Here is a 27,007-nt window from a genome sequence, read left to right on the forward strand (position 1 = left end):
TTGTTTCAAACTCAAGTTGGGTTACTAAGACTAAAAAGCACACTTTTTATTTTCCTGAGTATTGTTAACTAAAAGTAAAAATAAAAGTTTTCTCATTGTCCAGAATGAATTAAAGATTTTCCCTAGAGGACAGGCATAGTGGCTCACTCCTGTAATCCCAGCACTTTGGGAGGCAGAGGCAGAGGCACGCGGATCACTTGAGGTCAAGAGTTCCAGACCAGCCTGGCCAACATGGTGAAACCCTGTCTCTACTAAAAACACAAAAATTAGCCGGGCGTGGTAGTGTCTGCCTATAGTCCCAGCTACTTGGGAGGCTGAGGCAGAAGAATTGCTTGAACCTGGGAGGCGGAGGTTACAGTTAGTCGAGATCGTGCCACTGCACTCCAGCCTGGGCAACAGAGCAAGGCTCTGTCTCAAAAAAAAAAAAAAAAAAAAAAAAGTAATCTGTTAGATCTGTTAGCAAGATTGATTATATAATGGTACACTTGATGGGAATTAGGCACATACCAATATATTCCTGTATGAACTCAAGTCACTTAACCAGACCACTTCCTAAGCTGTAAAGAAGCTTTGAATACTAAATGCTTATCTGAAACCATTTGGAAAAGCAAAGTTTATTAATACCACCCTGAAGTATCTGAAGCTCATACTCAATTATTTAAATTAGGAACTTAAGCTCCTCTATTAAAAGGAAAATGTGTATTTTCTTGTTGAAACATAAAATATAAAGCATATTTCATGTGTACTACTGTCTTAAAAATTGAGAGTCCAACATTAAAATTAAACAAGTGTTGAACTGCATTATACAAGAAATCAAAATCCTAGAGTATCATGACAAAAAAAAATCCACTGTTTAAAGAGTAAAGAGAAACAGTGGTGAGCTTGCTGTAGCATTAAAGACACTGAACAGGTAAGATAATTGGATTCTAATTCTGCCCTGCCTTTTGCCATCAATGTACAGTGTGACCACTGGCAATTTTTAATTTCACTGTGTGCATGCCCATTTCCTTATCTGTAAAACATGGGCTAAGGAATTTGTAAGATTTCTCAGCTCTAAAAAGGGGTCTCTGTGACCTAAAAGATATTCTATTATAGTATCATTTGTTCAAATATCATAAATATTAACATCAATAACTTAAAAATTCTCTTGAATTTTCTTAGGGCAAGAAAATTTTTATTTTCAGAAAATTCTAAACAATATATTGTCTCTAGATACTTCACCTTTTAAGTTTCTGCATAACTATCATAATTTTACCACAGCATTGAGCTCTTACTAGGTGTCTCTTAACATTAGACTTTCTTAATATTAGGCTAAACCCTCATTCTAAGAAATATACAGGTTAGTCAGTATATCATGGTTGGTCCTTTTTTTTTTTTTTTTTTTAAACGGGAGTTTTGCTCTTATTGCCTAGGCTAGAGTGCATTAGCGCAATCTCGGATCACTGCGACCTCCGCCTTCCAGTTTCAAGCGAATTCTCCTGCCTCAGCCTCCCAAGTTGCTGGGATTACAGGCGCCCGCCACCATGCCCAGTTAATTTTTTGTATTTTTAGTAGAGACGGGGTTTCACCATGTTGGTCAGGCTGGTCTCGAACTGCTGACCTCGTGATCCACCTGCCTCAGCTCGGCCCCAAAGTGCTGGGATTACAGGCGTGAGCCACCGTGCCTGGCCCGGTTGGTCCTCTTAAGGCTAAAACTGATCTCATCTCCTCTAACTCCCCTCTCCCTCCCACAATTGCCATGTGTGAACAGTTCACAGGTAAATTCCTTATCTACACATTTTCAGAATTCATTCACGGGTATAATTAGCAATAAACCTAAAATCTTTCTCAAAGCTTTTGTTATTGTGTGACTTACTGCAAAAATACAAATACTGGATGTAGGGGACTACTCCACCCAACTCTTGTAGACTCACCTATAGTTTTAAAAACACAATACTTGGTTCTAACCCTGGAGATTTCAACAGGGATGGGAAGGTAATAGCCATATACTTTCAGAGCTCTATAGGTTATCCTGACACCTCTATTGAAAAAAACCCTTGCTCTAACAGCAATTGGCTTCATACTCTTAAATGAGCTACCTATAATTTTAATACAAATCAATGTCCTAATTCTCTTTATTATTTTTTTGAGATAGGGTCTTGCTCTGTTGCCCAGTCTGGAGTACAGTGGCTCAGTCTCTGCTCACTGCCACCCCCACCTCCCCAGTTCAAGCAATTCTCCTGCCTCAGCCACCCTAGTAGCTGGTATTACAGGCGCACGCCACCACACCTGGCTAACTTTTCTATTTCTTGGACACGGGGTTTCGCCATGTTGGCCAGGCTGGTCTTGAACTCCTGGCCCCAAGTGATGTGGCCATCTCGGCCTCCCAAAGTGCTAGGATTACAGGTGTCAGCCACTGCGCCAGGCCCTAATTCTTTTTTGAGCGATGAAAAGCTTTACCTCCTCTAGATATTCCTAATTCCACTTTAACAATGTTTTCCTAACCAGCAGTGTTTCTCTGGGACACTGACGTTATTTTTTCAGAAGCTGGCCTCCCCAACTCCTCAAATATTAATTTTATAAATAAAATTTGTAAAGACTGCAGGATTTTTCCATCTTTATGGTCAGATGTCCATTAGATATAAGGATAGAAAAACTTCAAACTACCCAAACACATGACAAATTATAGAAATCACCGTATTTTACAGGTATCACTTTTCAAACACAAGCTTTCTTTTTTAAAAACAGACATAGTCTCACTGTTGCCCAGATTGGAGTACAGTGACACAATCATAGCTCACTGCAGCCTCAAACTAATGGGATCAAGTGATCCTCCTGCCTCAGCCTCCCAAGTAGCTAAGCCTACAGGCATGCACTACTATGCCCAGCTCACACAAAAGGTTTCTGAGTAATGTGTTGCTCTTTTTCCCTACAATTTGTCTTCCATATAACTCAAACTGACAAGGCTATGGCTTACATAAAGAAATATATTATAAAATGAACAAGACTCATGATAAGTTTACATAAGACATGAGAATACACCTGAATCACCAACTGTGAAAAATAATTGAAGAGCTTGAAATTAAGCCTAAGTGTAAATCTCTGTTAAGCTTACAACATTACAATAGTTAAATCGAAGGTTAGAAAGAAAATGGTAGACATTGTTCCTTTTCCTGTACTTACCACCATTACTTAGAGAAGTTTCTGAATAACAAAAACTTTGAGCCTTTTTCATTGTTGTATTCATGGATGACACCAACACATACTACTTCTGCTTAAAAATCAAACTCATTGATCTTGACTTGTTCCCAGAAACATGACACATAAGATCATTTTTCGAAAAAGTGTTTTTGTAATTACCATCTGCATACATCTGAGAGACTGTTTCTAACATGTTTTGGTCATTTTTAATCATTCTATCTAGCCTTTCTTTGCTATGAGGATCTATTTTTAATTTTATTCGCTCCTAACATAGAGGGGAAGTGCATACCTTCAATGACGCAAAATAACTAGTTAATTTTGTTTCAGAATAATGTGCAAAAGGGAAGGGAGGAAACAGCACAAAGTATATCAGTATTTTTACACATCAGACACCTTCAGGAAGAAACGACATTTCTCATCTTAGTGTGACAGACTCTGAAAAAGAACACACAGCATTGTTTCAGTGACACAAGAAAACAAGTACAGTTCGTTTTGAGATACTGTGCAAAATCACTCAAAATACAATTAACTTTGGTTTCAGTCACTTAGTTAAAAAAAAATTTATCCATGACCGATGTTACTCTGGAACCTACTGCCAGACGTCAGAAGGCCAATCATCAATAATACCCCACCTCTCCCCCCTTTTCTGAGACACAGGCTCGCTCTGTCGCCCAGGCTGGAGCACAGTGGTAGGATCGAGGCTCACTGCAGCCTCAACCTCCCGGGCTCAAGCGCTCCTCCCACCTCAGCCTCTAGTGTAGCTGCAACTACAGGGGTACGCCACCATGCCCAGCTAATTTTTTTGTTTAATGTTTTTGTAGAGACGGTACGGGGTCTCCGTATGTTGCCCAGGCTGGGGTTGAACTCCTAGAATCATGCTATCTCCCCGCCTCTGCCCCCAAAGTGCTGGGATTAAAGGCATGAGCGACTGCACCTGGCCAATATCCCCTTTGAACATCTGCTTTCGTTGGTTGGTAAAAAAGTGTCATTTTAAATTTAGTGTTACTCCTTCAGGCTGTTCCTTCTCTCTTCTTACTTGCAGGGCCAAAGCAACGTTTCTTTCCAGCTTGGCCACCTCCCAACAACGATTTCTTCGGACGCCTTTGTTAATCATTCCTGTATGAAAAATCAGTGAATCTGAAGCCTTGGGGAGAGTGAAGGGGGGTTGGAAAACAAACGGTAAAACAAAAATGCATTTCGGAGGACTACCCCAACTCTGTGGGTGGAAGTGGGCTTCCCCGAATAAAGGCGAGGGTCGCCGCCTAGGGTCCTCGCACCTCAACAAAAGACACCAACTCTCTCAACTGTACTGTTAACCGATCTAAATGATACTCCCGGCCCAAAAGTAAACAGACTCTCTCAATCTCTTAGCTAAAAAATGGAGAAGGAAGCGTAGGGCCCCATGCAACCCCTTCAGGAGCTGAGACCGAGGCTCACTGGGCCTCTGGATGCCGCTTCCAGTTGGTCCCGCCGTACATCAGTCCCCAGCACGGCCTCCACCCTCTGGTTCCCAGGTTTGTGCCCGCGGCTATCCGACCAGGTAGTCCTCCACCTCACCGCCCCCACTGAACCACCACTTGAGTTCCGCGCACCCCTAAAACCTCTGCCCGGCTCCGCAGAGTCGTCCCAGTACTCCTAACATGGCGGCCGAGTCCCCTTTGCTCCTTCACTCTGGGCGCGTCCGACTTGGAGCCTTTTGGGCATTGTAGTTCCGACGGTTGCCTCGGTATCCCTCCAGTACGCAAGAAGACTACAGTTCCCAGAAAGCACCGCTCCCGAGCATGGCTATTGGGGACGTTTGGACAGAGGGATGATGTCATTCCAAAAGCCCCACTGCATTCATTGTGCTACGGTCTCTCCACCCCCTGCTGCTGCTGGGCTTGCGATTGCCGCTTGCTCCAGCTGAGCTAAGAGTAGCAGCAGCACCAGGGCAGGGACTGACTCCAGCCCTTGGACTCAGGACATCGCAGACCTTCCCTTGCGTGCGTGACTCATTCGCACATCCATTTCTGTTTATGCCTGGGGTAGGGAGAAAAATCCCAAACCAGGTGAGTTGAAGTGATTTATTCAAATGCTTCTACCAAGTTATTCCTCCCGCTTAGTTCTCAAGGCTTTCTTTTGGGAAGCTGTGAGCGGTGGGGAGGTTGGGGGGATTGGGGAGAGGCTCGCAGGCGCTGCTAAGGGGAAAAGCTCTGTGCCATTTGGGTCACTGCAAAGAACAACTCCAGCAACCTTCCCCCGCCAGAGGACGGGTGCCTGCCAATTCCCTAGTCGCAACTCCTCTCAACCTTTTTGAGGCGGAGAGAGGGGGCTGGGCTGGGAAGGATGTTGGGGAGTGCTCTTGGAAAATCTGAGGAAGGCAGAGGTGGGGGACTGCAGTCCTGTCACACACGGCCCGAGAGCTGAGGTTTGAGTGGGAAGGGGTGATGCGTTGGGAGAAATGGAGACAGTGATTTAATGTGGTCGCACTACTTTAGAACATTTGTATGTCGCTTGGACGAGCACTAGTTATTAATTTTTAAGATGAATGTGCTTAAGTTTTGTGGGGCTTTATTTTATGTGTGTATGTCTATGTCGTTTGTCTCGCCTTTTCTGCTGATTTGAGGTGACAGTGTCCTTTAATGGTGCACTCCGTGCCAGTCAGAAACATTTCACGTGTCTGGCGAAGGTTCTTTGAGGCTGCTGGAAGCAGCGTTTTGTTAAATGTTTTCCGTTCTCCGACTGCTGAATTCAAGATTGTTTGGAAGTGGAGCCGACAGATTTGTGCTTGTGTGTTTTAAATTACATTGCATAGGCTCTTTGCCACTGACAGTGGTACCAGAATGAGCTGCTGTTTCTTGAGGCATAGTCACTACTCACAAATAACGGTTTGAAGAGATCGATTAGGGAAGAGGGGTTCATTTTAACACATTAGAGAAAGGGAAAGTTAGAAGCGCTGTTAACCTTCATTTGCCATTACTGAAAGGTGCCCATGGAAGACTGATTTTGGTCAGGGTAACCAAGGAGCACAGTAGTTGTTTTGTTATTGTTGTTTTTTTCAACGAACTGACATTTAACAGGACAGAAAGCATTCTGACTTATATGATGCTCTTGTAAGAGTTGTAGGGATGATTAGGGCAATAAATATGTTACTTTGAGATAAACAGCTGGCTGGCTTCACAACAGATGGGGCCAGTCTTGGCTGAGAGATCTACAACCTTGGAAATGAATGGACCTGGGGTCAACCACACCCCCTCTCGGAATGTCAAAAGAAGGAGAAATACCAGAGTATTTGCTTAACTCTAGAATGCTAAACCTTTTCCTAGCTGAGTCAGACATGGGGGAAAGTCTTTACTGGCTGTCTTCTGCTGCTAAGCCAATTTTATTCATTTTAAATTCAGATCCTTAGGTCTCCAGAGTTGTAGCTGTGTGATATTTCCTTAAATGCTGCTTGATGGTGAATGCAAAGGACAGTCCATTGTATGGGCTTTGTAGTAGAGTGATTTATTGGGATGCCAATGAGTAGCTTTTGGATTTGGGAAAAGATCAACAGTCAGCCTTTGCCTCTACGTCTCTCTGTTGATGACTCTCTCCTCTTCTGGACACCCTATTCTTCTCTCCTGTACTTTCCTTTCTTCCCCCCACCCCACCCCACCCCACCCACATCTCTTGAAATTCTGTTTATTTCCCTGTCTCTCCATCTGCAGTTTACATTTTTCCTTTTTGTTTTAAAATCCCTCCCTTATCACCAGCATATCACATCTCTTTCTCTCCAATCTTAGAACACCCTCCCTGGTCCTCCTCCACTTCACCTAGGAACTCCTGGGTGGATGTAGACTATGTGAATATTTTTGCAGAATCCTCTTTGAAGAGAATTTCTTTGCGTTTTCTTTTTCTTACAGTCTGTGCTTGGCAGGATGAGCAGCAATGAGCCTGACCCCTGGTCTGGTTTGTAGTTCTTGTGACAGACATAATTTAGCCCCAGCAGCATGTGAACAATGAAATGCTGCAGTTGGGCTCATGCCACTTTTCCTTTCACTGGCACCTGCCTATGGGTTAGCAAGGTTTTTAAATGCTCTACATGAAATGTTCTTATAATTCCGAAGGAATAAGTAGTCTTCAAATGGCTTGCCTTATATAATACATTTTTTTTTTCCTTATCCTTGCTGCAGCTGGTGGTGGGAAGGCTGGTCTTTCCCCCCTCTTTCTTCCTGTTCCCTGTGGATTGCTGAGGAGCAATCCAGGTGGCCAAACTGCCCATTTGGTTTTTTGAAGATACTTGGAAGACAACAGTTCCCCACCCACCGTGGTTGTTTCTTCTCCTTTGTGCAGGAAAGAAGTTTGTTATTTTATACTCTTCTCTTAACCGGAAGAGTGTGATAGTGGCTATATTTGTTTATGTAACAGCAGTGCTCCTCTAGGTGTGGAAAGTCTAACTGCTATCCATCTGGAGGCAACTAGCGTGACAGGCAGATTCAGAAGCTGTCCTCTTAGACCTTTTATGCACCATCTTCTCATTCCTAATTTTCTTCTTCTGAAATACTTCCTTACTCACCAAAGTTTCTTTTATTGTCCTAGGGAGGAGAAATGGGCTGAATATAGTGTTAGATTTGGCCTCATCACTGCTGTCTCTGTGACCTTAAATAACTATTCTTTTCCTTCTGTTTCGGTTTACTTATTTGCAAAGGGATAATGATCCTTGCTCTTTGGTTTACTGATGTTATAGCCCTCTATAATCTGGCCCCAACCTTATAATTCTGACAATTTATATTGATTGAGCAGCTACCATGTGCTAAGCACTGTGGATACATCAGTGAAAACAAATGCTTCCCCTGACCTCATGGAGCTTATATTCTAATAGGGGATATACTTAATAAATAATTGCAAGTGTGATGAATGCCATTTCCAAAAGGGTTGGGTAGGAGTGCCTGACATGGTACTTTCCCCTTGTCTGGGGTTAGCTGGAAAGGTTTCCTATAGGAAGTGACACTTCAAGAGACTTGGAGGGTAAGCGGAAGTAGTTTTCCTATAGGAAGTGACACTTCAAGAGACTTGGAGGGTAAGCGGAAGTAGTAATTCAGGATGGCAGTGGGAGATGCTTACAGTGGGACAAAGGTTTCTGGTAGAGGGAACTTCATGTTCAAAGTTCAAAGGGAAGAGTGGTGAACCTGAGGATTTGAAAGGAAGTTAGAGACAGAGCAAGAGGAGAAAGACTAGAATGAAGAATGAGGCTGGAGAGGTGGGCAGAGGCTAGAGAGTAGGCAGTTCTCTGAGCTACAGGTGAATTTTGGTCTTTATCCTAAGAGTAATGAGAACCTAGCCTGGCTTTAAAAAACTAGATGAATGACATATGTAGGATGATATTAAAATATTATCCTGGCTGTTAAGTAGAGGAGATTGAAGGAAAGACTTGGTCAGAGTGAATGTGTAGAGACCAAGTAGCAAATAATTTTTGTCGTGTGTGTGAGGGATGATTGTGCTTAGATCTAGGGTGGCGACAGAGGGTTTAGAGAGACACTAAGTTTTTTTTTTTTTTTTTTTTTGAGACAGAGTTTTGCTCTTGTTGCCCCGGCTGGAGTGCAATGGCACAATCTCGGCTCTTTGCAACCTCCGCCTCCCAGGTTCAAGCAATTCTCCTGCCTCAGTCTCCCTAATGTCTTGGATTACAGGTGCCCGCCACCATGCTCAGCTAACTTTTGTATTTTTTTTTTTTTTTTTTTTTTGAGACAGAGTCTCACTCTGTCGCCCAGGCTGAAGTGCAGTGGCATGATCACAGCTCACTGCAGCCTCCGTCTCTGGGTTCAAGCGATTCTCCTGCCTCAGCCTCCCAAGTAGTTGGGATTACAGGCACCCACCACTCCCAGCTAATTTTTGTATATTTAGTAGAGATAGGGTCTCACCATGTTGGCCAGGCTGGTCTCCCAAACTCCTGACCTCAAATGATCCACCTGCCTCAGCCTCCCAAAGTGCTGGGATTACAGGCGTGAGCCACTGCACCTGGCAACTTTTGTGTTTTTAGTAGAGACGGGGTTTCACCATGTTGGCCAGGCTGGTCTTGAACTCCTGACCTCAGGTGAGCCACCTGCCTCTGCCTCCCAAAGTGCTGGGATTACAAGCATGAGCCACCATGGCCAGTCGACACTAAGTCTGAAAATTGTAATTGATAAGATTTGTTGATTGATTGGATGGGGGGATAGGGAGAAAAGGGAGTCATGAAATGACTTGAGTTTTTTTCTTGAGCAACTGGGGATGACGTTTTCAGAGAAAGAGAACACTGAATGGGAACCAGGTCTTTTTGTTTTCCGAAAGGAGGACCTTTGGACATGCTGAGTTTGAGGTTCCTGGAAGACATCTAAGATCTTTCACTCTTGTCCATGTGTAGGATGTGGCATGATGGAGTAGAAGAGAGCTCTGGACGAGGCTTTCTCACACTGGGCATGCTTATTTATTAGCTGTATGATGTTGGACATATCACGTTTTTTTTCTGAGCTTTAGTTTCCTCATCTGTACAATGTATTTATTCCAATAATTTATACTTATCCCCAGCATGGAAAACAACAGTATACTCAATTTACTTGTTATAACAGTTTTCCATGCACCATGCTAGGAAAACAACATTGAATAAGATACTGTTTACTTTGGAGGAATTCACTGAGGTGAGGGAGACAAACATAAATAATCACGTACAAAGAGGTACTTTGGCAATACTAGGCTGGGGGGTAGGAGTGACAGGTGCGGGAGGCGTCCACACCTTTGATCCTAGACGTGAAGGCAAGGAAAAGCTCTCCAGACTGTGTTTCCAGACACCCAACAGAATGCCTCACACAAATTAGGGACTCTAAATGTTGGTAGAGTGAGTGAATTAACCTAAGTCACTAAGGGCCTATTCAAAAGCAGGAAATATCAACACATTGGAAGAGGACTATTAGTAATATTACAGATGCCAAATGTAAAATGCTTTTAAGAGACCCATTAAAATGTATTCTAGGCCAGACACAGTGGCTCACGCCTTTGGGTGGCTGAGGTGGGTGGATCACATGAGGTCAGGAGTTCGAGGCCAACGTGGCCAACATGGCGAAACCCCGTCTCTACTAAAAATACAAAATTAGGCGGGGGTGTAGTGGTGCACACCTGTAGTCCCAGCTACTCAGGAGGCTGAGGCAGGAGAATCACTTCAACCTGGGAGGCAGAAGCTGCTGTGAGCCGAGATTGTGCCATTGCACTCTAGCCTGGGCCACAGAGTGAGACTCTGTCTCAAAACAAAAAAGTATTCTTGACACTTTCAGCTTTTGAGATATTTTGTGATCACTTTTAGGGAAATTCAGAAATATTTCAGATCTGGTTTCTTTTTGGGCTGAACTTCCTTTATTCAAGTCAGTTTCTCAAAAAAATCATTCTAATTGCATAGAGTTCCCTGAATCAATGGTCTCAGACTTTTGAATTATATAGATAAGTAAAATTACAAAAAATAAAATTGAATGTACTGTGAACAATAGTCATTCTTCTATAGTAAATTGAAAATGCCTCCTCACTTTTATCTCATAGAAAATATATAAGCTTTATGAAAAATTCTCTACATTGGTTTTTCTCATTTTGTTGCAGAAATGAAACATCAGAATAGTATAATAATTTAGGGAACCATTGCCCTATTTTCTTGGCTGTGGTGGAAATGTGATCCATCTCCAAATAAGGGCATTTCCAAGTATGGAGGAATTTAATATGGACCACAGTTAATTTATTTTTAGTTTTTTCCCTATAGGAAGCCAACTTTTGAGAACTAGGTAGGCCTCCTCAAGATTAGCCTTACATAGCACTTCTTAATTCATGCCTGAAAGGTCCTCAGGAAGACCATGAACCTTTGAGATCCTGTTAAATTGTATACGTGTACATATTTATGTGCTGGAGTTCATATGTACATGCACATATTTTTGTATCAGTACATGTGTGTCCTTGAGGAGATTACTTAATCTCTTTGAGCCTTTGTTTCTTTGTAAGATTGTTGTGAGGTTCACATGATGAGATCATGTGTTTTAAATGTTTGACACAATGCTTGGTATAGCTGGTGCTCATGGTAGCTGTTTTTAACATTATTTATCCTTTTAAACATTTTATTTATTGGATGGTGCTTGTTTAGTATCCACAGTGACAAAATGAGGAAAAAGACAATTTAGTGTAACTATACAACCTGATTCAATGGGAAGTACACAACATCTCTGATGTAGAATTTTTGCCAGAAATGCTTAACTTAAATCTAACCATGGGGCTGGGCATAGTAGCTCACATCTGGAATCCTAGCACTTTGGGAGGCCACGGCAGGAAGATTACTTGAGCCCAGGAGTTCAAGACCACCCTGGGCAACATAGGGAGACTCTGTCTCTCCCTTCCCTCCCCTCCCCTCCCCTCCCCTCCCCTCCCCTTCCCTTCCCTTCCCTTCCCTTCCCTTCCCTTCCCGTTCCTTTCCTTTTCTCTCTTTCCTTTCTCTCTTTCTTTCCAGAGTCTCACTCTGTTGCCCAGGCTAGAGTGCAGTGGCATGATCACAGCTCACTGCAGCCTCTACCTCCTAGGCTCCAGGGATCCTCCCATCTCAGCCTCCTGAGTAGCGGGGACCACGGGTGTGCACCACCATGCCTGACTAATTAAAAATTTTTTTTTTAGAGACAAACTGTCACTATGTTGCCCAGGCTAGTCTTGAACTCCTGGGCTCAAGTGGTCCTCCCATTTTAGCCTCCCAAAGTATGAGCCACTATGCCCAGCTCTTGTCTCTATTAAAAGAAAAAAAATCTAACCATAAATAAATAATCAGACAAATCCAGATTGTGGGACATACTGCAAAATAACTGGCTTGTGATCTTCAAAAATGTCACGCATGAAAGACAACAAAAATGAAAGGTATGAGGGACAATCTATATTAAGGGAGACTAAAGAGATATGACAACCAAATGGAACGTGTAATCCTAGATTGGATCCTGGACTTAAAAAAAAAAAGCTACAAAAGACATTTTCAGGATAATTGGGGAAATTTGAATGGGAGCTACATATTAGATAATCAGTAACAATGTTAGTTTTCTTGGATGTGATAATGATTCAATTTGTTTAACCTGACATGTTGTAGATATTGGTATATGATCAGCTGGCATTCCTGAATATCTTCAGGAATGTCATAGCAAAGCTAGAACACATCAAGGGCTGCTTCAGGAGGTAGTGATTTTCCTGGTCATTTCAAGTATTTAATCAGCCTATGGGCTGGGATACCACTTTTTGGGACATTGTAAGTGATGTTTTATATCTTTTCTAAATACAATCCTGTATTCTGTGACTGGAAACTTCTACAGCTGGCACTCTATGCGTGACATTACTAGAGGGAGTAATGCAGAAGGAACATTAGCTGTTTCCAAATCGAAGGGAAAAGGTACCTAAATGTATATCTCAAATTTGTTTTTTGATTCTAGAATTGACATAAGATTAGCTGGGCGCAGTGGCTTATGCTTGTAATCCCAACAATTTGGGAGGCTGAGGCAGGTGAATTGCTTGAGTCCAGGACTTTGAGACCAGCCTGAGCAACATGGTGAAACTCTGTATCCACAAAAAATACAAAGATATTTTTGTACTTTTTAGCTGAGTGTGGTGGTGCACACCTGTGTCCCAGCTACGGGGTAGGGTGCGGCTGAGGCAGGAGGATCCCTTAAGCCCCAGAGGTCAAGGCTGCAGTGAGGCCTGATCATGAGACCTTGTCTTAAAAAAAGAAAAGAAAAGAAAGAAATAACATAAGATTAATTAAAATTCATTACAGAAAAACACATGGACTGTATAGGGAAAGTCCTCTTTAATTCTACCCACAAAGATAATCACCTGTTAAATTTTGATGTGTGTTCTTCTGTCATTTTTCCCCATATGTGTACTAGCAATATTATTATAATACATGCAATTCTGCTTCTTCTGTTTTGCTTAATATATTTTGGGCATTTCCCCCATGTATTTGCATATTGCTCCAACTTACCTGTTTTAATGGTTGTTGGGAACTGTGCTACAGTGAGCCTTTGAGTACCTCATTTTGTTATGAATTTGTGGGAATATTTCTGTAAGATATCTTTCAGGGAGTAGAAATGCTGAGTCCAAGGGCACTAGCATTGCCCCCTGATTTAAATTCTTGTCAGCAATGTTGAGAGGGCTAACTCTACATACCTTTGCCAAGTCCATTAGCCACTTGGGCTGAGCTCTTTTACTAAGGGAAGCTAGTTGTGTAGGGTGAACAGAATGGGGGCAAAAATTGAATTACGGAGTTCCTGCTGGTTTTTGTGATGGTGGTAATAAAGGTTGATGTGTAAATAATGTAGAAATCCCTGGAAGAGAGAAATAATTTATGCCTGCCTGCAACACAGTACAGTGTTTAAAAAGTGAACTGAAACAATAAAGCAGTCAAGAGTTTTCCCCAGAGAATTCTGCAGAAAAATTTTATTTTCTAGTTACGGTTAGTTAACTTCACTAAAATGTGGACGTCATCAACCTTGAAATGAAAATAATATCTTCTGCTCACTTCCTCTACATCTCAGTCATGCAACCACATTGCAAAGGGAGAATTTAAGCTCCACTTTTAATATCTGAAGCAGGTGGTTAAAAGGCCCGAGTGTTCATTTTTCTGAATTTCAGTAGAAGCAATCAGAGGGCAGATTTTTGGCATATTTCTTTAGAGAAGCAGGTGTGAGCTTAGGAGTGGCCATCAGTGAGTCACTTTGCCCTAACAGGAACCCTGGGGAAGAGATTGTGAGGATCGCAGCCATGAATTATTTTCACTCTTTAGCCATTGTGGGTGGGTGAAGCAAACAAAAAATTTGAGCTGTTTGCTACGTGGACAACTTATCTTTTTTTTTTTTTTTTTTGAGACGGAGTCCCACTCTGTCACCCAGGCTGGAGTGCAATGGCACAATCTCGGCTCACTGCAACCTCTAACTCTGGATTCAAGCGATTCTCTTGCCTCAGCCTACCGAGCAGCTGGGATTACAGGTGCCCACCGCCACACCTGGCTAATTTTTTTGTATTTTTAGTAGAGACGGGGTTCCGCCATGTTGGCCAGGCTGATCTCAAACTCCTGACCTCAGGCGATCCGCCCACCTCAGCTTCTCAAAGTGCTGGAATTACAGGTGTGAGCCACCGTGCCTGGCTGACAACTTATCTTTTTAAGCCTCAGTTTCTTTATCTATAAAATGGGGATTATTGTGGGGCTCAAAGGAGATGTTGTGTATAAAAGGGCTTTGGCAAATTTATGTGCACATAAATATATGCTGTTGTCAAAGGGCTCATGTCTCCAATTCTCAAACTGAGCAAGTTCACACTAGTCTTTCCTTTAACTCCAATGGCCACTGTAGGCTGAATGACTTTTTTAAAGGAGTTCTGTCTCATGTTGTCTAATTGTTACTTCTTCAGCTAGTGTTTGTGTGCTAAATGCAAGGTCCTGTGCTGGGTATTCTGATAGGAAAACAAAGGTGGAACCATCTGAGTGCTTTCCTTCTTCACCAATTTTATTGTAGGAAACTAATATCTTTTAATGAGAGTCTTCAATAAAAGATGCTCTGCAAAGTTGTATTGTGGATGCTGTCTTATTCTCTCAATTCTAGGCAGTAGAATTTAGCTCCATTTTTTACATACAAACGAGGAACCAATTTTTAGTAAGGTTAAGTAAACTTGTTTTGTTTTTCGACATGACCTAGCCCTCCCCTCCCACTCTGAAAAATGCAGATGTAGACCCTAGGTAGGCTTTCTGAAACCGAAACTATACTGTTTCTCCAGCTGCTTCCTCTTCTTGCCTTGCCTTCTGATTGAAAATATAAGCGTCATGAAGGCAGGACCGTCTGGTGACATTTACTTTCATATGGTTCATGTTATTTTCAGGCACGGGGGAAGAGTTTTCTGTAGACCTTTTGTTCACTGAAGCCATAATGTGAACTATCATAGCAGCTACTGGGTGCCAGGTGGTTTATGTTTTATTTGATTCTTTTTCCAACTTAATTCGAAACCTTTCAAACCTTTAGAGCAATTGCAAAAATAGTACAGTGAAGCCAGGCACAGTGGTGCACACTGGTAGTCCCAGCTACTCAGGAACAGAAAGAATGCTTGAGCCCAGGAATTCAAGAGCAGCCTGGGCAGCATTGTAAGACCCCATCTTTAAAAAAAAAAAAAAAAAAAAAAAAAAAGAAAGAAAAGAAAGAAAAAAATCCCACCTAAAAAAACAAAAAACAAACAAAAAACTTTCCATGTACCTTTTATCTGGATTAATTTGCTTTTGTCTTTACACAAACACACACGTGTGCACACACAAAGATACTTTTTCTAAACCACTTGAAAGTAAGTTGCAGGTATCCCCTTGCTTTGTCTCTAGGCCCTTAAGCATATATCCCCTAAGATCAAGGACATTCTCCCATGTAATCACAATACCGTTACATGGAAACAATCATATTTTTCTGATTTCCTCAGTCATTCCAATGTCCTTTATAACTTCTAAAAAATTTTTCTGATCCAGGATCTTATCAAGACTACTTACACAATACAGTTGTGTTCTTTAGTTTCCTTTAATGTAGCATATTACCTGTATTAGTCAGTGTTCTCCAGAGACAGAACCAATAGGATGAATGGATGGATTGATGGATGGATAGACAGAGAGAGAGGGAGAGAGAGAGAGAGAGAGAGAGAGAGAGAGAGAGGTGGGAAGAGATTTGTTAGGGTGATAGGCCCATGTGATTATGGAGGTTGAGAAGTCCCATGACAGGCTATCTATGAGCTGGAGACCCTGGGATGCTGGTAGCTTAATTCAGTCGAAGTTGAAAGTCTTTGGAACTGGGGAAGCTGACAGTGGAACTCTCAGTCTGAGGCTGAAGACCCAGAAACTGGGGGGCTGCTGGTGTTAAGTCCTGGAGTCCAAAGGCCAGGTAGCCTGGAGTTGTTGTCCAAGGACAGGAGAGGAAGAGTGTAGTGTATTTCAGCTCCAGCAGACAGCTTGACATACTCGCCTTTTCTGCGCTTTTGTTTTCTCCGCTTTTGTTTTCTCCAGGCCCCAGCAGATTGAATGGTGCCCACTGACATTGGTTGTGGATCTTCCACACCTGGTCCACTGAGACATGCTACTCTCCTCTGGAAACAGTCTTAGACACACCCCCAAATAATTCTTTACTAGGTTTCTAGGTATTTCTTAATCTAGTCAAGTTGACACCTAAAATTAACCACCACAGTACCCTTGCCTTTTTTGCCTTTTATGATATTGAAATTTTTGAAGATTCCAAGTTTGTTGTCTTGTGAATTGGATTTGTCCGATTGTTTTCTCGTTATTAGATTCAAGTCAAACACTTGTGGTGAGAATTCTTCATAGGCGATGTTCTATCCCTCCCCGTGCATCATAGGTGACACCTAATGTCAGTTTGTAACATCACTGGTGACATGAGGTTTGATCATTTGGTTGAGGTGGTATTGCCAGATCTCTCTATTGAAAGGGCACCCTTTTCCCTTTGTAATTAATGAAATTATCTGTGAGGTGATGTCTTGAGATTGTTTGAGTATCCTGTTCCTCAATAACTTTAATTCAAAAGTTTTAACATCTATTGATAATCCTGGCCTTGGTCAATTGGTATTTATGAAGGCATGATTTTCTAATTCTCTTTCCTTCTGTATTTATCATCTGATAGATTAGCTTTCAGCCCCCAACCCCCCCTGCCACCCTGCTTTTTTTTTATGAGACGGAGTTTTGCTTTTGTTGCCCAGGTTGGATGGAGTGCAGTGGCGCGATCTCGGCTCACGGCAACCTCCGCCTCCTGGGTTCAAGCAATTCTCCTGCCTCAGCCTCCGGAATAGCTGGGATTGCAGGTGTGTACCACCATGCCTGGCTAATTTTTGTAAAGACTGGGTTTCACCATGTTGATCAGGCTGGTCTTGAATTCCTGACCTCAAGCGATCTGCCCGTCTCGGCCTCCCAAAGTGCTGGGATGACAGGCATGAGCCATTGTGCCTGGCCCCAACTGCACCCCCTCCCTTTTTTTTTTAATATCACTTGGACTCATGGTGTCTTTTTCTCACAATGTGTTATAATCTATTACTAATCTTCTTGCCTTTTTTCCCCCTCAACCTTATGCTTTCTGATATTCAAATTGTCCCAAATGTAGCCATTGTGAGCCTATCTTATCAATTTGGCCCCAAAAGCAATCTGATAAAGTAGGCGAGATTTTGCACTTACAAGTGAGTAAATGAAGGCTCAGAAACTACAGGTAACTTTCCCAGGATCATATACCTAGTTAGCAGAGGTGGCCAGATGAAAACCCAGTTTTGATTAACTCAAGTGGGTCCTGCTACTTGGTTCCTGCTACTCCACACTGCATCCTGGTGGACCATGAACAGAATGTCACTTGCTGAAACCAATTTAAAAAGAAAGCACAATCCTTGCATCATTGTTGCTAATAGCAAATAATTGGAAACAACTTTAAATGTGTATTAGTAGGGAACTGGTTAAATAAATGGGTATGTATACACAAGGGAAAACTATGAAACTGCAAACAATAATTAGGGTGTTCTGTAAGTACAGATATGGAAAAATCTCCAAGGATATATTAAAAGAAAGAAGGAAGGTGCAGAACAGTATATATTTGTGAAATAAGTTGGGGATAAGAAAATATATTCGATTTTGCACACAGAAACCCTGGAAAGAGGCCAGGCACCGTGGCTCACACCTGTAATCCCAGCACTTTGGGAGGTCAAGCCAGGCAGGTCACTTGAGCCCAGGAGTTTGAGACCAGTTTAGGCATCATGGCAAAATCCCAGATCTACAAAAATACAAAAATTAGCCAGGCATGGTGGCATGTGCTTGTAGGCCCAGCTACTTGGGAGGCTGAGGCAGAAGGATCACTTGAGCCTGGAAGGCAGAGGTTGCAGTGAGCCAAGATTGTGCCATTGCACTCCAACCTGGGCGACAGAGTGAAACTGTCTCAAAAAGACATTAGAGAAGGCTGCTTTAGCCATTGGTGGCTGGTCAGGAGACAGAGGGATGCTTTAAAAAGATCCCAAGTGTCGGAGCCTACAAACTGCAGTTTGAATTTGTGTTATGGCATTTCCTTTTTTTTTCTTTATTTTATTTTATTATTATACTTTAAGTTTTAGGTTACATGTGCACAATGTGCAGGTTTGTTACATATGTATACATGTGCCATGTTATGGCATTTTCATGCTACACGATCTTGGGCAAGTCATAACTGCTCTGAGACTCAGGTTCTTCATCTATAATAGGGGATGTCTAGTCTCAAAATGTTTCTTCACAAGGTACTTATTACAAGGAATATAGTTACAAGGAAATTACAAGTTACAAGGAAAATAGTAACTTCACAGTGGAGAAACATGGCAGACACCACTTTAAGTGATCAAAGTTTACACCAGTGATGGGACACATCAACATCGGAGAAGTTCACAGTATCACTCGTGTGGCATTCCTGCCAGAAATACAGAACCTGATCTAATCAGAAATAGCTAAGGAAATATCTGATAAACTGAAATTGAGAAACATTCTACATAATTTCTTTTTCTGTATTTTTCAAAAAGGTTAAGGTCATGAAAAACAAAGACTGAGGAATGGTTCTAGATTAAAAGTGACTAAAGACACATTAAAAACTAAATGCAACATATGATCCTGGATTGGATCTTAGAGAAATTTTATTTTATTTTTTGCCATAAAGGCCATTATTTGGTCAATTGGTGAAGTTTGAATAAGGGTTGAGATTAGATAATAGTATAGGATGAATGTATTTCCTGATTTTGATAATTATACCGTGGAAACACAAGGACTGTCCTTGTTTTCTAGGAAACACTAAGTATTTCAGGGTAAAGAAATGTCCATTACAGAGGGAGAATGATAAAGAAAATGTAAAGCATTTGAGTAGTCTGGGTGAGGGGTAATTAGTGGTTTTCTTGAAGCTTTTTGTAAGTCTGAAATTAATTAAAAATAAAGAGGTAAAGATGGTGAGAGGGGAGATGCCAATACTTAGAGCACAGGGTTTGTTGCAAGGGTAAAACAAGGCTCAGGTCTCAGAGTGGTGCCTGTCACCTGGTGTGCTTCCCAGTACAGGCTGGCATTGTGGGATGGGCAAAGCCGACAGTAGCTCTTAGCCATCATGTGGGAGCCAAATTAAAATTGGCCTGTGGCATATGGTGACAGTATTGTTCTGAATCCACAATTGGAATTCATGGTCTGACGAATACTTTTCTCTCTTATTTATAAATTCATTTAATTGCAAAGTTTCTAAAAGTACACACATCAAATCACATTTAGTTATCCACTTAACAAATCATCTCAGTATAGTGTTAAATTTATGTGAAGTTGTGATTGTCCTAGGAAAGCTAGGGGTAATGGTCACTTTCCATCTGGGCCATTTTGGGGCCACTACTAGCATTTGGGCAACTATCTCTTACCTTTTCTTCCCTTTCCTCTCCCTCAACCCAACGCCCAGTTTCTGATTTTGTTGCAGAGAGCTATTTTAATTAGCCATGTTAAATGTTAATTGTTTTGGCAGACAAAAGAAACTTGAATAAGCTTTTCCTTCCAAAACTCAAGAACTTTGCTTTCTAAGAGCTAACATTGGAAAGAATGTTTCTGGCCTGGAAAATTTAGGTAACAACCTGAAAAGGAATTCATGTCCTACAGGAATTGGAAGTGGGGTAGAGAGCTCCATTTCTTTTGAGAGAGATTAAAATATATACTTCTATCTGAAATAGTAATAAGAATCTATTTATTTTTTCATCTTTTTTCTAACAGCCTCAAAATATGAATGATTAAATTCAAAATAGATTTAGCACTAAAAAAAAAAAACTCTCAAGTGATCTGGATTTTAAAACATTTCTGAGATATCAGACAGACAATTTTGCTGAGTAAGAAGATCCTTAGTGTAACATTTAAGCCTGTCCCTTTGAAGTGACAAAATTTCTACCTTCTGAGGAGCTATAGCTGTATAACTCAAGATTCCAAATTCAGTGATACAAATCTGTACTTATTGTTACTGCTGTGGAACTGTCCTTTTTTTGACTATTACCTGCCACAAATTGTTTGGTCTTAGAATTCTGCATGCTTTTTGCTTTTAAAATTATGGTCAGGAAGCAAAATGGCATGTTTGCAAGTATAATAAGTTATTTTCTTTCTGTAAATTTATAATAATATAACTGGCAAACTTTTTTTTAGTTGATGACCTGCCAAGCACTATGTTAACATGTTATATCATTTAATTTTGGCAAAAATCACATGAGAAAACTGAATCTCTGAAAACTTAAGTAGCATGCTTAAGATCATATGACTAGCTAAGAGGCAGATCCAGGACCAGAAATCAAGACTGTCTTACTGCAGAGCCTGTGCTGTGTGATATTTCTGCTGGACAATTTGCAATTTTATGTGGAAGATGATTCATTTTTTCACCTTATAATCTTGAAAGCTGAGTCCTTTTTTACTTGATAAGTATTTATTGAGAGCCCATCACATGTCAGGCACCTTGAGAAGTATAGAGATGGTTGAAACACATCTTTATGATTAAGGCGTTCACCTAGCAGCATTATTCACCATAGCCAAAAGATGGAAGCAACCCGTGCCCACTGATGGATGAATGGATAAACAATATGTGGTATTTACATACAGTGGAATATTACTCAGCTTTAAAAAGGAAGGAAGTTGTGACACATGCCACAACATGGATGACCTTGAAGACCTTATGCTAAGTGAAATAAAAGCCAGTCACAAAAAAACACATATTGTATGATTTCAATTATATGAGATATTTAGAGTAGTCAGATACAAAGAAACATAAAGTAAAATGGTGGTTACCAGGAGCTGGGGGCACGAGAGAAGTGGGAAGCTGTTTAGTGGGTGTAGAGTTTCCGTTTTACAAGATGAAAAAGTTCTATAGATTGGTTGCACATCAGTGTGAATATACTTCACATTATTGAACTGTATACTTAGAAATTGTTAAGATGGTAAATTTTATGTTATGTATATCTAAAAAACCAAACAGATACACTTTATGTCTTAGTCCATTTGTGCTGCTATAACAAAATATCTGCGACTGAGTAATTTGTAAACAACAGACATTTATTTCTCACAGTTCTGGAGGCTGGAAAGTCCAAGATCCAGGTGCTGGCAGGCTTGGTGTCTGCTGAAGGATACTCTCTGCTTTTCTACTCTTGTGCCCTTTGGATGGTGCCTTGTTCCTGCATCCTCCAAAGGATGTGTGGTCACATGGTGGAAGGGACAGAAGGACAACTCACCCCTTCAAGCCCTTTTTGTAAGGTGCTAATCCCTTCATAAGGTTGGAGCACTCGTGGCCTAATTACCTCCTAAAGTTCCCACCTCTAAATACAGATGCATTGGGGATTAAGTTTCAACATGAATTTTGAAAGGGACACAAACCATTCAAATCATAGCACTCCTTTACTACTTGGTAGAAAGTGATCAGTGAGACAGGAAGGACTGAGAAGTAATAAGTGTTAGAAATGGCTTCCAAGACAGGGTAGATCTGGCTGCGCAGCAGAAGATGGATAAAATTCGTGTGTCAATGAGGAAGGTGAGAAGGGCAACTCAGGGGAACGGAACAGTGAGCAAAGTTATAGACATGCTTTAAAGTCCAGTCCTTGCAAGGAACAAATCTCCAAGTTCATGGTTCTATAATTGTGGGTGTCCCAGCCATCTTTGCTGTGGTCAGAGACCTAAAAGCAAAGTCTAAACCAGGTTCATGAAGTTGTGGTGTGCTGGACAGGTACTCATTCATGATTCATTCAGTAAACATTTACATAGTGCCAGGTGATATGCTAGGCACTTTATGTATGGTGGCAGATTTAATAACCCTAACAACTTTGGAGCTATTAATAGCTCCAATTAACAGATGCAGATGCAGAAATTGTGACTCAGAGAGAGGAAGTAACCTGTCCAAAATCATATGACGGGTAGGTGGCAGGAGCAAGACTTTTCCTATAGAGCCCATGCTGTGTCCACTAAGCCACACGCTTCTTCTTGCAGGTGAGTGCCAGGTGATGTCTGCTTTTGAACTACAGTCAGAATGGCACCTGGCCGCCACCACTTGCCATCTTCCTGCTGCTTTTGAGGGTACCTTACATTTCTGAGGCTCAGCTTTCTTTTCTTTTTCTTATTTCTTTTTTGTTTTTGAGACAAGGTCTCATTCTGTTGCCCAAACTGGAGTGCAGTGGCATGATCACGACTCACTGCAGCCTTAACCTCCCATGCTCAATCAATCTGCCCACCTCAGCCTCCTGAGTAGCTGGGGCTACAGATGCACACCACCACATCTGGCTGATTTTTGTATTTTTTTTTTCGTAGACACAGGGTCTCATTCTGTTGCCCAGGCTGGTCTCAAACTCTTGGGCTCAAGTGATCCTTCCTCCTTGGCCTCTCCAGTAACTAGGACTGCAGGTGTGTACCACCATGCATGGCCTCAACTTTCTTTTTTGTTGTTGTTGTTAATGTTGTTTTTCCTAGCCACCTAGATGACTAGGGACAGGCTCAGCTTCCTTGTCTGTGAAATGAAGGCCTGTATTAGACCAGGTTATTTCTAAAGTTTCTCCCAGATCTAAAAACCTAATTTATTCATTCATCAAACACTAATTTTTCTATTATACATCAGATACTGTGCTCATGGGTAGTAGCAATCAAGATTTGGCAGCACACTGTTTTTGACTATAAGGAGATGGTAGGCTAAAGAAAGAGAGGTGGAAGAAGTGATTATCATACAGTATGGTCATAATGCTGGCAGTGTACATAGAGATAACTATTGGAGCATAGAGGAGGGGCACCTGACCCTGTCTAGGATGAGAGGATGTTAAGAGGAAATGACTCCAGGAAGATAATGAAGAAGACCACAAGAACCTCATCCTTCCTGTTGTCCCTATGGTCATAAGCACGTTATTTATTTATTTATTTACAGAGTCTCCCTCTGTCTGTCACCCAGGCTGGAATGTAGTGAAATAGTCTCGGCTCACTGCAACCTCTGCCTCCCAGGTTCAAGTGTTTCTCCCGCCTCAACCTCCTAAGTAGCTGGGATTACAGGCATACGCTATCACTCCTGGCTAATTTTTTTATTTTTAGTAGAGACGGGGTTTTGTCATGTTGGCCATGCTGATCTCAGGCTCCTGACCTCAAGTGATCCACTCACCTTGGCCTCCCAAAGTGCTGGGATTACAGGCATGAACCATAACACTTGGCCACTTATTTATTAAAGTTATTAAAGCTTTGGCAAACTTTTTATTTTAAGTCTTGTGGAAAATTTAGTCATATATGACAGTTAAGTGCCCAGCAATATGCCAAATATCTATAAGGTTTAGAATCTCTTCCAGATTAGAGAAAGATTATAAGGTTAAAAAGGGACCTGTGGGTTAGATTTTTTTTTTGAAGGCATTTAGGAAGCATAGAGCAGATTAGTAAGAGACTCAAGGGTCCAGAGTTATTGGAGATGCTCGCAACTAAAGTCACAGATGGTTATGCTTCAAAAAAGCAAGTGAAATTGCCAAGACACTGGGTAATACATGTGATTTTCTCAAAATTACTAAGTACCTCTGAGTTACTAAGGATTAGAATTACTAAATATACAATTTCAATACTAAGAAATTGAAGTGGAGATTGAGGGGCAAAAGTTAGGCACTAACCATTAACTGAGCAGCTGTGCTCTGCCCTTTGCATTTATAATTTTATTTGATCCTCCCCACAATCCTGTAATGTAGATGTTCTTATCCTTGCTTTATAAGTACAAAAACTGAGGCTCAAAGAGGTCGTGACTTGCTTAAGGTCACAGCTGGAAGGAGACTAAACAGTGGTTTAAGGCTCCTTCCTCTACTTCATGCTCCTTCAAAACACTAGAGTTTCTATTTCTGGAGGAACCACACCAGGGTACAGGGCATAGACGCCTCCCTTCCACCTATGGAGCCCAGGAAATTCATGATAGTTAGGGGAGGCCAGCTCTGCAGCTTTTCTAACACACTGAAGGACAGCTCCATTTCCCTGTGTCTTCCCTCTGAGGTGGTAGATCACCAGCTCATAGGGACAATTTTTTTACTAAAACATTAATATATTAATATTGCCTTGCACCCCACTTTCTCTTTTCCCAGGCAATGTATGAGTGTTTGATCTTGGCAATTTGTCTTTTAGAAGTGGCTCATAAAAATTATCTGAGAGAATGCTGATTAAGGTCAGCTATGTTTGTAGTGGATCCCTTCTCCCTCCCCAACAAAGGAAAACTTCAGCTCCAGATCCATTTGCTCCAGATTGTATCTTTGCAGCTCTGAGAGACCTTGTCACCTGGTTCTTAGAGGCCTGGAACTATAAGATTATGACAGGATCACATGGAAGGCTCAGCACTTCTAATCTTCTGCCTCAGGCTCCTTCTTCTCTCATGGTCCCCTGTGGGCACAGTGTCTTGTCAGGGAATGTTTTCCCAGCTGGCTTTGGAGGCCGGCCAGACATCTCTCTCAGGGCCTTTAGCCCTTGCTGTTAAGTTCCCACACATGGCTGCATGCAACATGGAAAACTAGCTTCCAACATGGGTTGATGAATTATGGTAGTGGGGAAAAGTCTCCTCTAGCCAGGCCATTTCTCTTCCCTGGTATTCCATAGTTTGGGCTATAGCAAAATGGATAGAGGATCCGAGGTCAGGAGATCAGAGCTCAAGTCTTGGCTCAAGTCACAAATCCTGGGGCTGTGAGCACTTGATCTGTTTGAGCCTGTTTTTATTGCTGAAAAGGAAGGACTGATGACAATCCCAGCTTCATGCTGCTGTTCTGAGTCACATAACTCAATATATAGTATAAATGGGTTTTATAACAAGCCTGTAGCGTGTTTTACAGATGCCAGAGCTTGTTCTTAAAGACCAAATTTGGCTCAAAGAGAAATGTTTCTGGAAATTGAGCAGGAGGCCTGCTCTGTCATCACTGGTCTCCAGTTCCTGGCAAACCTGATTATTGCTCAAGGAGGCATTTGTGGCATCATTCTCCTGTTTATTTTTGTAATCTCATTTATAGTATTGTAAATGCTACCAGAAGATTTGGTGATTGTTGAATATTTATCTTTGAAAACTCTAGCCAGGGTTGTACACTCATACCCAGAACTATTTACCCCAGAGTAATTATTTGAATTCTTAGAGCTATGTGTGATTCATTTTCCAATAAATTCTGGGACAGCAGAGCTGGCTATGTATGATAAATGAGGTGTATCTCACTTGCTAGATGAGAACTCCTGAGGTTATCTTAGTAGGTAAACCCTACGTCAGGGCTATTACAACTTCATACATGCTTCTGAGAATGAAATGAGAGTGGGGAAGAGGGTTGTTTTTTTTTTTTTTTTTTTTTTTTTTTTTTTTTTTTTTTACTGTAAGTGCTTTATGAGTTTAAAGCTAGAAGCCCTTGGAAAGTGAAAAGGGTCTTTTGTGGACTGTCATCAGTTTGTTGGAATTATTACCCTGTTCTGACAAATTTTCTAGGTGTTCCCTAGGCACTTAGGGATCGTTGCTTACTTCTACCTTCTTGCCGCTTCAAATGATAGCTCTTCATTCTTCCTGGCTGTGTTAGAACTCTTTAAGTTATGGACGGAAGTAACCCAACTCTAACTGGAGTAAAGAGAGAATGTGTGGGAAGGATACTGAGGTATTTTATGTAAACATGAAAAGAACAGGTACAGCTGGAACCAGGAGGTTTTAGAGCAGGTAACTTCCCTACCAGCCCCCAAATTTCAGTGGCTCAATACAAACGAAGTTTATTTCTTGCGTGTACAGCAGTTCAACGTGGTTATTCCTGGCTAGGCTGCCTTTAATGTTTTGGGCACCCAGGCTCCTTCCATCTTGTGACTCCTCTGTTCTTAGAGCTTTCTCCTTTTAACCTGCAGATGGAGAAGGAGATGGAAGGATCTGACATGGAAGGATTCCATGGGCCAGGTCTGAAAGTGGCTTATATTACTTGTGTCCTCAATCTATCGATTATAATTTAGTTTGTGACCCCATAATTTAGTTGTGACCCAGTAACAACTGAGAAAGGCCTGTTTGCCCAGGAAGAAAACAAAATAGGTTTGGTGAGCACCTAGCTAGTTTGAACCACACAGGGACTCAAAAGCTGTTAAGAGACAGAGTCTCGCTCCATTGCCCAGGCTGCAGTACAGTGGTGTGATCTCGGTTCACTGCAACCTTTCCAACCCTTATTACCACAGCCACACCAAGTGATTGCATTTCATGGAATCTATGTCACCATCATTTCTAACATGTACAACTATTTTATGTACCACTGAGAAAAAGAAAATGAGGTTCCTAATAAACCATCACAAAATGCTAAGATGCCATTATAAAATGCATCCTAGTTTCCAACCAGTCAAAAATGTAAGAAAAAGTATTTTTAGAATTGATGAAGGATCGTATTTATGACTTTAGAACAAAGCTCTATAATTTCATGCCTTGGTACCACTGCTCATTTAGTTTTTTCAGTCCATTGAAAAAATACTTGCAGGCCAGGTAGCAATGAATAAAACAAATTCTGCTTCTGCCTTCTTAACTCTTACTGCCTCTCCCCTTTTCATTTTCAGCGATCCCCTCTCCTCCTTTTCCATCATCCTGTTGTTATGAAGTACCTGTTGTGTGCCAGACAGTCTGTTGAACAATAGGGCTCAAGAAGGAATATGATGGTTCTTATAGAACCTCAAGGTTCTTACAGTGTGTGTAGTAAGGGGAGCAGGGTGTTGAGAGACAATCATGCAAACAAATGAGTAAATAAAGGGATTCAGGTCCTGTTATTAAAGTCTTTTTTTTTTTTAAGACATGGTCTCGCTCTGTTGCCCAGGTTGGAGTGCAGTGGCTCGATC

General features: G+C 41.5%; 1 protein-coding gene and 1 long non-coding RNA gene across 2 annotated transcripts in view; one reads left to right on the plus strand and one right to left on the minus strand.

Annotated features, from left to right (window-relative positions):
• Positions 1-2,948: 2,948 nt before the first annotated feature.
• Positions 2,949-4,810, minus strand: LOC100603916. Its single transcript, XR_004033666.1, has 2 exons — positions 4,115-4,810; positions 2,949-3,615 (listed from the first exon to the last, which is right to left on the minus strand). It is a non-coding gene; the product is annotated as an uncharacterized LOC100603916 (long non-coding RNA).
• Positions 4,811-4,995: 185 nt separating this feature from the next.
• RAB30 (RAB30, member RAS oncogene family) overlaps positions 4,996-27,007 on the plus strand; it is a 96,473-nt gene continuing 74,461 nt past the window's right edge. Inside the window, exon 1 of the mRNA XM_003254640.3 lies at positions 4,996-5,228. The gene's annotated coding sequence lies outside the window, so the exon portion shown is untranslated. The remainder of the gene's footprint in view (positions 5,229-27,007) is intronic.

The sequence above is a fragment of the Nomascus leucogenys genome, chromosome 15, assembly GCF_006542625.1.
Source record: "Nomascus leucogenys isolate Asia chromosome 15, Asia_NLE_v1, whole genome shotgun sequence".
NCBI lineage: Eukaryota > Metazoa > Chordata > Mammalia > Primates > Hylobatidae > Nomascus > Nomascus leucogenys.